This window comes from Nilaparvata lugens, chromosome X (genome assembly GCF_014356525.2).
Source record: "Nilaparvata lugens isolate BPH chromosome X, ASM1435652v1, whole genome shotgun sequence".
NCBI classification, from domain to species: domain Eukaryota; kingdom Metazoa; phylum Arthropoda; class Insecta; order Hemiptera; family Delphacidae; genus Nilaparvata; species Nilaparvata lugens.
This window is the reverse complement of record NC_052518.1, coordinates 19,379,110-19,394,434: the sequence shown is the minus strand read 5'-3', so window position 1 is coordinate 19,394,434 and position 15,325 is coordinate 19,379,110.

The window sequence follows — 15,325 nt, the reverse complement described above, 5'->3', positions numbered from 1 at the left end:
TAATAACAAACATGTGAATACATTTCAGACTGAATGATGTAACTCGAGTTTATCTCTGAAATCATGGTTTTTGATGAATAGAACAAAGGAATGTGAATCTCATTTTTCTGAAGTATGGTTACTTTGGACTCTCTTGAACCATCATGATTTAAATTATAGCATTGAATGATGATATAAAGAACAGAATCAACTGTATGCTTTTTGAACAAATTGAGTAGAAAAAAAAATTCAATGGAAGTACAAAACATCGCCAGCGAGGAAATGCCAACATGTTCCAAGTATGAAGTTCTACAGCCTGATCCTAAACTAATTGTGGTGTTTTTCGGCCCAAAAGTTGAGAGAGTTCAGGTGTGTGATCAATGGATCGAATCCTTCGACCCTAATTGTTTGTTTTTCTTTGTTGGAAAGAGAGGGGTAATACAATGAATCTAGTCATGGAAGATGCAGCCACAGCTCGAGTGATGCCTCTGCCACAATGAATCGCCAAATTCAGCTTTGTATCCCGATTCAAAGGTACCTCCAAGGAAAACACTCTCCAATTAGGTAATCAACTTGTAACCCCAAACATCAGCTTGATCTACATAAATAGATGTGTTTATACCTAAGTGAATGAAGAGGAACTGTAACAGGATGTTACTTCAAAGTATGTTAAGAACTGAGCACAAGAGCATTCTTAATCTACTTATCCATTCAAATTTCACTCACTATTTCATTCACTAGCTGACATTTTCAGTTACTTCTACTTCTGTATTACCAGACATACAATATGATGATGATGATGATGATGATGATGATGACGCTGCTGCTACATCACATCAATGCCACCTGTCAAGCTAATTACCAGCAAACAAATGGAATTCGCCCATCATAAGCAACTTCCTACAGACGATGTCATGTCTGATAATTAAAAAATTAAGATAAATTTACGACTTTGACTAGCACTGACTCCCGAAATGGATCAAGTGGAGAAGTAGTGATGAAAGTGTGATGGACATAGAAGATTTGCACCATGATTGAATGTATTCCTTCCTCCTCCAAGCGGTTATATCACGTGTGTGTGAATATTATGATATGATAGCCTATCATACAACCATACTCATTACTCAGTGAATTAAAGTAAATCTCAATATTTTTATGAACTTTTAGTATTCAATGTTCTCTGGTAGACCATAAAAACAGATCCATCTTGTCAACTTTCTGAGTTCAGCTTCTACTGTTAAGATGACTTATTATAATGAGTCAATAATTCTATATTGGAATCGGTTAGTGATTTTAAGTTTTTCAGAAAATTTGACTATGAACAATTTAGATCAGGCAATGATAGCAGGTTTGTTATTTTTGTAACAGACGAAAATCTGCAGCACCTTCCTCAGTCCCAAACATGGTTCATGGATGGAACATTCAAAACTTCACCGATCATCTTCCAGCAGCTATATGTCATTCGAGCTGAGAACAATCACTTTATAATGACATATGTGTGTACTGTCTAATGACACAAAACTTACGAAATGTATGTGAACTTTCCACAAATAGTTCTGGGTGAGTGTCTACAACCAGCAAAAATCCTTCCACGACCGTTCACTGAGACAGTGATAATATTAATTGATTAATTGATCAACGCTGTATGACATGTATTAGGGAATAATGTAAATGTAAACACCTGGTGTCACGTTCAAAACTACGGCCTCACACGACTGTACAGTCAGCGGTTTTCAGAAAGTTTTGTGGCATGGTTGATGAACTAGCATTTCTCCTCAAAAACGATGGGGCGGAAGGAGTTGAACTGCTTTGAGTATTGGTTCTGGTTGAAGCAATAGACTTCTTGTATTAATTTGACAAAAATTACATCAGTGGCCCTGAAATACCTCGCAGACCACCTATGTTTCCACCAAGCATGTGGAATACACATAGAGCAACTCTGGCCGATGCTCACAGAACGAATGTCGGTGAATCGTGGAACAATCGTTTCAAAAACCTGGTAAACCAAAACCATCCAACAGTGATGGATTGTGATGGAAGCGAAAAAATCACACCCTCGAAAAAACAGGAATGCTCCAGGAAATTCTGAAAGCGCCAAAAAGAAATACACAACTGTTGCAAATGAAATTGAAAAAAAATTGTCATCAATATGTGACTGGAGAGTTGAATATGCGACCGTTTTAATAAAAATTGGGTCTACAATTGGATTTAAGTAGGATTTTACTAACATCTATATTATAGTCTGAATTAATGTATTTTTAGATGTATTTCAATGTATTTGTCATACTTGTTTTATTCGGCTTTTCAAATCAAGTTGTTGATCCTGAATTTCCTTATTTCTGGCTATTTTTCTTTTAATCTCATGATTCAGGTTCTATGTATGATGATGACATGCATGTTTTTAATTCTAAACATCAGATGTTTTGACTTTTTGAATTTTAACATGAGTATAATTTGTGGATTTAAGTGAAATTTTAATATTTTTTGTGATTGTGAAGGAAGAAGAAGCACACAGAATCTCTAATGATATTCTTATCTTGAGACCCTTTCTTAAGGAACACCAACCTCAGCACTAAACCCCCCCCCCACAGGGGGGGGGGTGACCCTCTGTCTTTAACCAGCTAAGTTTGAACTACTTGAAAACTCACCTCAGGTTTTATTGAGAAGAAAAAATATATAGTAAAAATATATAAGAAAGAAGTCAAGTTGGATATATTTTTCTTCATATTGACATAGAATATTATTATCGAAATTCTCCTCTTCAATTGTTATATTATCTTTCCTTCTCAATGCACAGTTCGGACTGTACCTTGCATGTTCTATTGCTGGTATGTCACTTTCTTCCCATTCTCCCAAATAAATTGAACAAAATACACAGCGCACAATGTCTGGTACACATGCGAATATAAATCCCTCTTTCGCCATGTTTTCCGCCGACAAATGCTGAGAAGATTTTGTCTATCTTTTATCAAAAGTTAATAATCTTAATCTTTCATGCAACATTATGTGTTGTTGAGATAACATTTTCACACAGCGTTCTTCTACCAATGCTAATTCACAACTGATTTAAAAACATGCAGTTGTACTCTATCACTCTAATTCTATATCATCCTGATCGTTATTCTTTCGTTTTTCAGAATCTAACATCGTCATCATCAACATCATCATGCCGAGGGAACGGAGACTACATGGCGTGAATTCCAGCGCGGTCCGCCATCGTATTAACATCAAGGATCCCAAACAAATCAGCATCAAGAACGTGCTCGGGAGATCGAAACGATGTGTTTTCGACATAATTAGGGAGCAAGCGGCATGGCATGATGGCAATGTAAAATGGTTCATTGTCTTGAATGTTTTATTGTATAAATTAGTGGTGAGTGATGATGGGGTTAGCAAGTCTGTCTCATCTCTCATCAATCTTCATAGTTACTCCAACATAATGCTAAACGTGCTTGAGTATTATGAAGATTTTAATGATCATTTCATGTTGGCTATAAGAAAAATCCTGTCATCTTTTGAGAACTTTGTTTGACATGGCAGCGGTTGGGTGTTGAAGAAAATTGACTCACTGGATGAGAACGTGATTAAATTTAATCCAATATTCACATCCAGTTTCATTCAAACATACCAGTTTCTTAAAAACAAACATTGCATTATAAATGTCAAAAATCTGTCTGACGAAAAATGCTTTTTATGGTCAGTCCTCGCATATTTCCATCAGAAACCAAAGGACTCACACCTGACTGTAAAGTATTTGAGCAAGTTTGCTCACACACTTAATACGCAAGGTGTAAATTTTCCGGTGATGACACGCGATATTAAGAAATTTGAAATACTGAATCCGGATATTGCAATTCACGTCATCGCGTATGACAACAAAAAGTTTTTCCCCTACCGCACGAGCATTTTCCGCACTCGTAAGCACCAAATTAACCTTTTAATGCTGAAAGCCGATGCATGAAAAACGCATTTTTGTTTAATTAATACCGTGAGCGGGAAAAACGGATTATCGCGTCTTCTCTCTCACCTTTCAAAACACAAGGGTCAAGTACACATTTGTAATTCCTGTTTTCATAGATTTACATCAACCAAATCTAAAAATTCTGATGCTAAAGCAAATTTGATGAAACATGAACAGCTTTGTTCCAAGTTTGAATCACAGCGTGTTTCATATCCTAAACGCGGAGACACAATTAAATTTGAGAAACTAGGCACCACATTGAAGAAAAAGTATACCATTTACGCGGATTTAGAAACTTACATTGTTAATATCGATAATAATGATGATGATGAATCCGATTCCAATGAAATTACTCATAGCTATACAAAGAAAACAGCGTGACATATTCCCTGCGGGTATTGTTTTGTTGTTATCGATCTGAACAGGGAAATCGCTTACGGACCTGCACTCCATAGATTGAGTAATTCAGATGAAAAAATCATGGAGAAATTTCTTCAGGAAATTACAGATCTTGGCGACATTTTGTATGAGGATATGAAACGTGAAATTCCTATGCAACATTTATCCGAAAGTCAAGAGCGCGAATTTCAAAATTCAGTAAACTGTGGGCTTTGCGCCGAACCGTTCTTAGACACCAATATTAAATGTCGTCACCATGCGCATGAAACCGGAAATTACCTATGTGCAGCCCACGTTTCTCATAATTTATCAGCTCGTACTCCGGAGTACATTTCGTGTTATTTTCACAATTTCTCTGGGTTTGATTCACATTTCATTCTGAAAGTGCTCAGTAAATGCAAAAAAGAAATTACCTGCATCGCAAATACATCAGAGAGATTTTTGACACTTTCAGTAGGCAAAATTAAATTTTTAGATTCCTACAAGTTTATGAGCGAATCCTTGGAAGTATTGGTGCGTAATTTGGTAGAAAGTACAGACATGGAGAAGAAGTTCGAACATTTATTTTCAGTGTTTCATGACCCACCACGCGAACACAGACATCTCTTGTTGAAAAAAGGAATATATCCTTACTCATACATGAGTTGTCCTGAAAAATTTGCGGAAACATCACTTCCTCCCATCGAATGTTTTCATAATGATTTAACTAATACACCTCTGTCTCGCAAAGAATATGAGCATGCGCAAAGAGTGTTCTCAACATTCAAACTGAAATCGATCAGTGAATATCACGATTTCTATTTATGTTTGGATGTGTTGCTATTAGTAGAGGTTTTTGAATCTATGAGGTCTACGCTTTTTAGCTCATATGGCCTTGATGTCACTCATTTTGTTTCCCTCGCGCACTTTACCTGGAATTGTATGTTGAAGTACACTAAAGTAGAACTAGAGTTGATTACACATCCTGACATGCATCTCATGTTTGAGGTGGTGATGAGGGGTGGGGTCTCATTTATTGGTAAACATTATTGTGAGGCGAATAACAAGCATCTACCTGAAACATACAACCCCTCAAAACCGAGTAATTATCTCCTTTATATTGATGCAAACAGTTTATACTCAGAAGCTATGAGCCGAAACTTACCTGTTGGAAATTTCAAATTCCTCACAGAGGAAGAAATTTCCAAGCTTGATTTCGCGAATTTGGACAGCAATTCAGAAACTGGATATGTAATAGAATGTGATCTCAAGTATCTGAAAGAGTTACATGATAAGCATGCCAGCTTCCCACTCGCGCCTCTCCACCAAACACCTCCACATGATTTGCTGTCAAACTATCAAACAAATGAGAACGGTCAAACTGGAACCAAAAAGCTCATGAACACACTTTTTGACCATGAAAAGTACATTGTCCACTACCTCAATTTGAAACTCTACCTTCAGCTCGGTTTGCAATTAATGAAAGTACATCCAGTAATTAGCTTTTCCCAATCTCCCTGGCTGAAAAGCTACATTGACTTCAATATCTGCAATAGACAGACTGGGAAAAATAAATTTGAAGTATCGTTCTTTAAGGCTTGTTGCAATCTTATCTTTGGTAAGACTATTCAATCAGTTTGCAAGCATATCAATGTTAAAATTATCATGGACGAAAAACGATTAGATAAGTACATTTCAAATCTGTTATGCAAACGCTGGCAAATAATTAGTCCAAACATGATCACGGTTTTCTCTTGTAAGTTGGAACTAAAAATGGACAAGCCTATCTATTCCGGGTTTACCGTACTGCAGTTGAGTAAATTCCATATGTACAATTTTTTCTATTGTAAATTACAAAAAATTATACCGTGGGATCGCATAGAACTCTGTATGACCGATACCGATAGTTTTCTTTTAAATGTAAAAGTGGAGGACGTGTATCAGTTGATTAAAGAAAACTTGAACCTTTTTGACACTAGTAACTACCCTCCTTACCACCCCTGCTTTTCCATGGAGAGAAATAAAGTTGTAGGAAAGTTCAAGGATGAGACAGCCTCAAAACCCGTCCGTGAATTTATCGGGCTTCGATCTAAACTTTACTCATATTTAGTATGTAATGAGAATAAAGAACCTGTAAATAAATGTGTAGCAAAGGGTGTACAGACTGGAGTGAAATGTAGAAAACTTAATTTTAATTTATACAAGAAATTGTTGATTGAACGTTGTGAACACATTGAAAAATTCAATATGATGAGATCCTATAATCACACCATGTATCAGATTGAATGTGCAAAAATCTGCTTGAGTCCTTATGACGATAAGAGATACATTGCAGAGAACAGTGTGGACACTTTGCCTTTTGGACATTATAGAGTGCCAACAACGCTCTAACTGATTGCTCAGTATGTCCCGTGATGATCATCCAACACCACTAATTTTGATTTCCTTTTTGTAAATATGAATATTATTAGATCTAAGATAGCGTTAGAACTTCATAGTGTGCCACATGTCAACTATCCCACTCGCAAATATGAGTTGAAAAGTGAAAAAGACTTGCTTCAAGCCGATCTCATTGAGATGAGCAGTTTATCACGTTTTAATAAAGGTTATAGGTATATCTTAGTTGTTATTAATTGTTTTTCAAAATTCGCATATTGTGTACCATTAAAAGACAAGTCAAGTCAATCTGTATTTGATGCACTCGAACCAATTATTTCTAAAAATAAGGGAGTTAAGTTGTTTCAATCAGATCAGGGAACAGAATTCTTTAATTCAAAAGTTAAAGCTTTATTGGATAGATACAGTATTAAACATTACCATGTTTTTAGTGATAAGAAAGCTTCCATAGTTGGAAGGTTTAATAGAACAATTAAAGCAAAAATTTATAGATATTTAACTGAACGTGGAACCAAAAACTGGATAACGCAGCTAGACAGTTTGGTTCGTGATTATAATGCAACAATGCACACTTCAATTAGAATGAAACCTAAAGATGTGAGGAAAAAAGATTGTAATCGTGTTTTAATGTATTTGAATTCTGCATTCAATAGACAATATAAATTGAAAAATTCAAAACCAAAATTTAAGCTAGGAGATGTTGTACGAATCTCAAAGAAAAGGGTTTTTTTCGATAAATCTTATAACATAAATTAGAGCACAGAGTATTTTGTGATTCATTCTATATTCCCTTCTCAACCTGTAACGTACAGCTTGCAAGATCTAAATGGAGAAGTAATTAGTGGTAGGTTTTACGGAGAAGAAATTAAAAAAACACAATTAAACGAATCGGAGAGGCAAGTATATCTGATTGAAAAAATATTAAAGCGTGACAAAAAAGGATTGCTTGTTAAGTGGATTGGATTTTCAACACCTAGTTATATTAGTAGAAGTCAACTATTGGATGAAAAATAATCTATTGTAATATCATATTGTAATACATTGCATTCAGTGTAAATGTCACAAAGATTTGGTGTAAATATAATACGTCTTTATAAAAAAATGCTTCTCAGTTTCATTTCAATCTGTAGTTCCATTTTCATAATTTGCTTTAGAAAATCTTTCGCTAAGGCATAGATAAGGAGAAGCACAGCATATGCATTCTCATAAAGAGTGTGTGGGAGAGAGAGGGAACGATATATTGAAGTGAGAAACTTCTATCAGTTTGCTAGTGCATTACTGCGAAAGGAGAGTGACAGCAAGCACATGTCTACCGCATTCCGATGTCATAAGCCATACACACTCAGAGATGCATGTGGTGAGTGACACACCCCCCTTTGATAACTTACAAAAAATGATTAATTCCTTATCAGATCACATGCTGTACACGTGTCTAACATGAGTAATATCCCGATAGTGAATTTCGACAATATTATAAGACAGAAAGAAATCCCAACATGGTGTAAAAATGGTAAGTTGTTACCTCATAATGCAAGGATCCTTATAATAGGCTCTTCAGGCTGTGGTAAGACCAATTTGCTATTTAATTTAATTTTTTCAAAGAATGGGTTGAGATTTAAAACTATATACTTGCATACTAAGAGTGAGTATCAAGATAAATATATTTTTCTAAAAAACGTTTTTTCAAACATGAAGGATATTGAATTTCATATAAACAACAATTCTGAATCTATACCACATCCAAAAAAATATCAGAATATTCTTTAGTTATATTTGACGATTTAAAACTTAATCATGTACCTCAAATAAGAGAATATTTTACTATGGGCCGACATTGTAATATTGACACAGCATATTTAATTCAGAGTTATGGAGCTACACAGAAACATTTCACTAGGGACAATGCAAATATGATTATAATCTTCAAGATAGATTTATTGAGTCACAAATTAATTCACAGAGATCATGTTGGAGGAGATATTTCTTATAAAGATTTCAGTAAACTTTGCCATAAAGTTTGGAATCGTAAACCTCATAATTTTGTAACTATTATGACCGAGTGCGGAATTAATAGCGGCAAGTACCGAGATTCGCTCGATACGTTTCTTACCGTTCAGTAGAGATTAATTCTTTGTACAGTCATGTTGTCTAAAACATGCAGCAGAAAACTGGATAGAAAGAACGTTGGTTTTATCGATAAGATTAAGAAATTGAGAAAAGTAATCAGTGACAAGCATAAAAGCTTACTTAATTTTGAAAAACGATTGGAGGAATACAATAGGAAAACGCTCTCACCATTGATAGAGCCCATAATTGAACTGGGAAAAAACAAATCTAGTTTCCACTCTAATCATGGTGTAAAACCAAAAAAGGAAGAAGTAAAAGAGGAAGAAGAGAGTATGGAGATTGATGATGAGGAGGAGGGGGAGTCGAGCTATGATAAAAGCTATGGGAGCTCAACAGGGAATCTTTTAAGCTCAACTAAATTTGAAAACAGTTTACTTGGTTCTAGTAAAAACGATGAGGTGCTGTCACAATACCTAAAAACGTTTCATGCGGAAAAATTGAATAATTCAATTAGTTATGGAATTTCATATGATTCTAAAGATGATGTGTATTATATTGGAAATCACCAAGTAATATTCGATAACGGTTATATAGATATTTATAATCAAAGATTTCGTATAACACATGGTCTACTTGAGTTATTATTCAGTTCAAGACTGAATTCGAATCTTTATAATCAGAGAGATCTGGATAAGTATAAAAAAATCTCAACACTTACAGGCATACATTTAGATCGAAGAGGGTATGTTAAACGTAATCAGGGAATTAAATCGCAAATGATTCAGAAATTATTTCCCAGTAAAAAAATTAGTAAAAAGAAGGGATGGGGTTTATTGAAATTTGCAAAAAATAATTCTCATGATAGAATTTATCAATACTTTGATAATTTTGACGAATTAGTGGAAAGATTAAATTTACTCTATTCCTCAAAAGCTTCTGGCAACACTGGACATGATGTTGAGATTGTGTCTATAATTGAAGAGCTAAAAGAAGCAAAACTAATTGTTTAGTGTTACGATGACTTTGCATCGATTCGGTCGGATTGATACAGCTAGTAGTGCTAATCTTATGTGTGATATTGACTCGATTACACAGAAAATAATTGAATCGATAAATCAGCAAGGAATCAGCGAAGCTGTGAAATTTTATTTAGATTCACAAATAGCCAAACTCATTTCGGAAAATACTAAGAATATTGGTGTGAGCATAATTGAAAGAGAACATATTCTAAGTTCATTAAAAAATTTTAGTGCCAATATTGATAAAGCTATTGCAGAGAGAACTCTAACTTTAGAATCTGCTCTAGGAGAAGTGAAAACTTTAACAGACAGCTTTTCATCCCAGTTGGACAGTATTAACAACAATAAAGTTGATAAAGGTTTTTTAGATGAGAAATTAAAAGCCATATCAGATAAAATTAAGAATTTGGAGGTCTTGGACAGAGACTACCTCAATACTAAATTAAAACAGCTTAGTACAGAAATTTTTACTAAAGTAAATGAAACACACCCATCGCCAATTGATAAGCAATATTTAGAATCTACTTTGCAGAAATTGACTAGTTCTTCATTAACAAAGGAAGAGTTTGAAAAACGATTATCTGAAATGGCAAGTGCAATAAAAGCTGATATTATGGATGGTATTGAACAATTCATTACAAAAGATGCTATTGCTATTCTGATTAATCAAATTGCAGACAAGTATGCAACTAAAAATGAATGTAACAGTTTTATGTAGGAGTTATATGAAGGCCAACGCTCTTATCTATAGAATTTGGGAAGGGGAAACATTCACCCCACAGGGAGCGTAGCACACGTGTCATTTCTCTGGGGAAACATTCAACAAGAGGGAGCGTAGCACGCGCGCGCGCGCGCATCACTTCACTCTAAACACTTGAGCTGACAAGTTCACATAATGTCTCACTATTTTGATTGGAGAAGTTTCAATGAGTTCTCTGTAGAAGCAAATCCACTAGCCGATTGGAGTTATGAATTTTATCTTTTATCAATTTTTATTCTTATCACTTTTCCCAATACTAGCCAATATTTCTTTTTAATTTCTTTCTAAATTCATACCTTGACTTTCTTCCATTTCCACATCTTTCCTCATTTTTTGTACATTCTCATTCCGTTCTCCAAGTTTTTCCTTAATTTCATAATTCGATTCAATTCCATTTTCCTCTCCACTATTCCATCTAACTTCTCTTTCCACCTCATCATCACCCTCTTCCTTCCTCTTTTCACCATTTCCAATGTGCAGATGACTGTGGGCTACAGATTTTAAACTTACATAACCATTAATACTTTCAAGTTCTTGATCAACAATTTTCATAATTCTCCACTTCAAGGATTTGATGAGTTATCATTACAAGGAATCAGATCAAATGCTTGTAAATTTTTAGATTGATTCCGGTATTCAAATCTAGGTTTTGAAAAATGTTCCAACTTACCATGGTTAGAAATCAACTATGTGTCAAGACTAACTTTTTGATTGTGATTATAGTTACCACAAACTCTGTTTTGAATTCTATCATACCAAAAGAGATTCTATGAAGAATTCTATGAGTTCTATGAAGATGCAGATGCAATAATCAACAATGAAGATGATGCATGATAATTATTATAAGAGTAATAATTATTATTATTATTATTATAAGAGTTAAGTGTATGGAAGCGGAATAGGTTGGAACGGTATTGATAGTATTTTTGGATAGATTCAACTGCACTTAACCATCAAAACACATCTCAGTTCTTCTCAGTTCTGTGAGTCTATAATAATAAGATTGATGTTGTCAGTTAGCAGAATAAATTCATTTGTATTAGTATTGTGCAGTCTTCAAGTTCACCATGACTGCTCATATTTCGAGAAGAGAAAAGTTACCTGAGTCGTTGTCATATTAGCTCAAGTAATATAAATCCTTGATCCTGTTAGTTAGGCACATTTTCAATGTCTGAGTTGATGTACAGTAAAAATACATGTCTACTCTATCTGGATCATGAATTTCAATTTCAATAGTCTAAAAGCGTTTAACAGTCATTTCGATTATAGGGAATGGAAAATCTGTTTTTTTAGAATGTGTTTATAAATGTTCTTATCAATTCAGATGAGAATTCATATTCATCAATGATAAATTCATCATTGTTACAAATTGAATTTCATGATCCAGATAGAGTAGACATGTATTTGTACTCGGACATTGAAAATGTGCCTAACTAACCTAGGGAATTCCTGAGACATCTAACAATAAACGAGAAGTGTAGGAGCATTAAAGCTAGACAATAGAAGGGTTTCGGTGACACTTCCCCAGGTAGAAATAACAAGTCAGGAACAATGTTATTCTGTACCATCAGTTTACAATGACCCAGAAAAAGAAAGAAATTTCTTGGAAAATAATATTTTCATTTTCTTTAATTTGTCATGTGGTGGAACTGTAAATAGCTTCCATGAACCCCAAGAAAATAAGTGGGAGATCCAAATTGAACTGGTTTTTATAGTCTAAGAAGGATATGCAAAAATTAAATATAACAGTGGTGGAAACAGAGATTCTATGAAGAATTCTATGAGTTCTATGAAGATGTAGATGCAAAAATCAACAATGAAGATGATGCATGATAATTATTATAAGAGTTAAGTATGGAAGTGGAATAGGTTAGAACGGTATTGATAGTATTTTCGGATAGATTCAACTGTGCTTAATCATTAAAACACTTCTCAGTCCTTCCCAGTTCTTTTAGGCTATAATAATAATAATAATTATTATGGATTGTCAGTTGGCAGAATTCATTTGTATTGGTATTGTATGCTGTCTTCAAGTTCACCATGTCTGCTCATATTTCGAGAAGAGAAACGTTACCTGAGCATCGTGACATTAGCTCAGATAATATAAATACTTGACCAACCCCCACCTCCTCCCACCTAGAATCTGCCTCTGGTTGCACACAACATTATTATCGCACAAATCGATTGAGTCTCTCTAGGAAAAGGGGATTATTCATAAGTGGAGATTGTGCAAGAAGCGTGCGATGGTAATGAAAGTTCATTCGAAAAACGTCCGGTAGATGTGCAAGATCTTGCCGAGAAAAAAGGCCCATTAGGAAAGGTAACTAACCTGAAGTCATTAAATAATAGTATTTGACAATACTAGTATTTTACAATTGACATAAATTGTATGTATATTTCAAGTTAAAACCAAAGATATCAACAACTTTCTGAAAATCAAAATTTCGTAATAACTCCACGAAATGGGAAATATATATCTAAAAATTATATTAGAAATGCTTTCTCATTTTTCACCTTAAAATTAATTGAATTTCATAATTTCATACTTTCTCACCAATTTCCAATAGATTTGAAGCCATTTTTCTGGGGCGGGGAGGGGGTCGCGAATAGGGGGTCAATTTTTTTCATTGACGTTGTCCAATACTGCAGAATCGTTCCAAGAATATTTTAGTTACTTTGGAATTATTTCCCTAAACGGTCTTCTTCCATTAGAAGTAACTGACAATGACTATATAACCATGGCATGGTTATATTGTTAGGCTACTTTAACTTTAAACTGAACTATGATGATAACTTATTGAAAACTGAATTTGGTCTGGCCAGAGAATTCGAACAGTAGCGCCAAAATCCCAGACTGCAGTTCTGCCAATAGCAGGCTTGTTTGCACCAGCGCAGATCATCCGGCTGTTTTGGCCTTGTCGTTGTTAAAAGCACCAGTCCATCTTGTTTCGTCAGCTCGTCTTGTTGCAAGACCGAATTTGTATTTTGTCATGTAATTTCGATCAGAAATTTCTTGTAAATAACTGTTTGAGTGTCGTGTGTGTGAATTATGAATATAACAGTGTAAATAGTGTTGAATTGAATTAATTTGAATCAGATTTGAATTTATAAAGAATCCAGTTTGAGCTTTGTTCGAAACACAGTGTATGACCTGCAAGTTGAACACAGAATCAACTAGAAGACAGCCCAGAAGCCCGAACCTGTCTTATTCCCAGATTTCATCCCACCCTGAACCTGATCAAAACACCTAATAAAGGCTTCGAAGGGCAAGTAGACAAGATTGGATTAAATCTGGTGAGTTTTTGCTCTTTTTAAGAGTACAAATAACTGTACAAATAACCTGGCTCAAATTGAAGATTAAATTTTTGCCCCTTGTTTGTATTTGATTATTTAAATAGTAAATTACAGTCCTCTGGTAGCTCTAGCCTGAGCTTTGTTCAGAACAGAATTAATTTGTTTTTCTTCGAAGTCAAACACCATCAAGTGTAAACTGTCAATTGTCAAGAGCAACTTTGGTCTCTCACTTGTAATTTCTTTATGTGGTAATACAATGCACAACGGTTAACATCACCAGATTGTTAGTTTCTCTCAGGTATTGACATTTTGGAGTAGGATTTTTGATGAACGAACAAAGTATGAATGTGAACACAAACGAAAATAATGTCAACCTATTGTCATATTAAATGTTTGGGAATTCTTTAAAACACATAAGCTTTGTATATTTTGGAGCACGTATTTCCCAAAATGTGTTGCATTGAATACAGTACTATTCAACACCGTTACAGCTTATTCCACCTCATCAATTCTATTCATGGACATTAACATTCCGTACGCCTTTTTGTTTATTCCAATTTCAATACTAGGGGCAAGTATAGAGTGTATAAATCTTCAGAAAAATGATAGGAAAAATATAATTTCTGATAAAATAAATATAAGTCATTCAGCAGATAACAGTTTTCTAAAGAAGCAGAACTCTGAATCTGGATGTGCGCTGAGCGTCATCATTGTCCACCTGCCTAATAATAAAATTCCTTGAAACGTAATATGAATTGGCTATTTCTTGAAAAGTACAGGTCAAGTCCCAAAACATGAGTCGAATATTGCACCATCAAATTTCTTTATCATTCATTCATTCAACTATCCATGTTTGGTTTAGTTCTCAGTTTCTATTCAATACAGTATCAGCTTATCTTTCTAACAGCTCTATTCCACCATACTCCGGCTCATAGAAGGAATACTCTTCCATGTACTTATCAAAAATAGAGAATTATGCCAAGTTTCAATTGCATTCCTCCTTAATTACAATCTTTCTAAGGATGTTCCCATCCTTAGTTAAATACATTGAATAATTCGTTTTTTCATTCTTACTTACTTACTTACTTACTCCTCAGCTCTACAGGTCTTTGCAACCCTTGGCCTCCCTCACATAGCCTCTCCATCTGTCACAATCCTCGGCCTGCCCCCTCCAGTTACGAACTCCAAGCGTTCTCAGATCTCGTTCCACATCATCCGTCCATCTATTTCTCGGTCGACCTTTTCTTCTTCTGTTATATATCCTGTCCTTCCATATACATTTCACTACTCTTTCATCTCCCATTCTCACCATATGTCCCATCCATCTTATTCTGCCAGCTTTAATAAACCGCACAATGTCTTCATCGTTTAAGAACTGCTCTATTTCCAAATTTTTTCTTCCTCTCCAAAGACCATTCTCAAAAACAGGACCCATGATTCTTCTCACTACCTTCCTTTCAAAAACTCTCA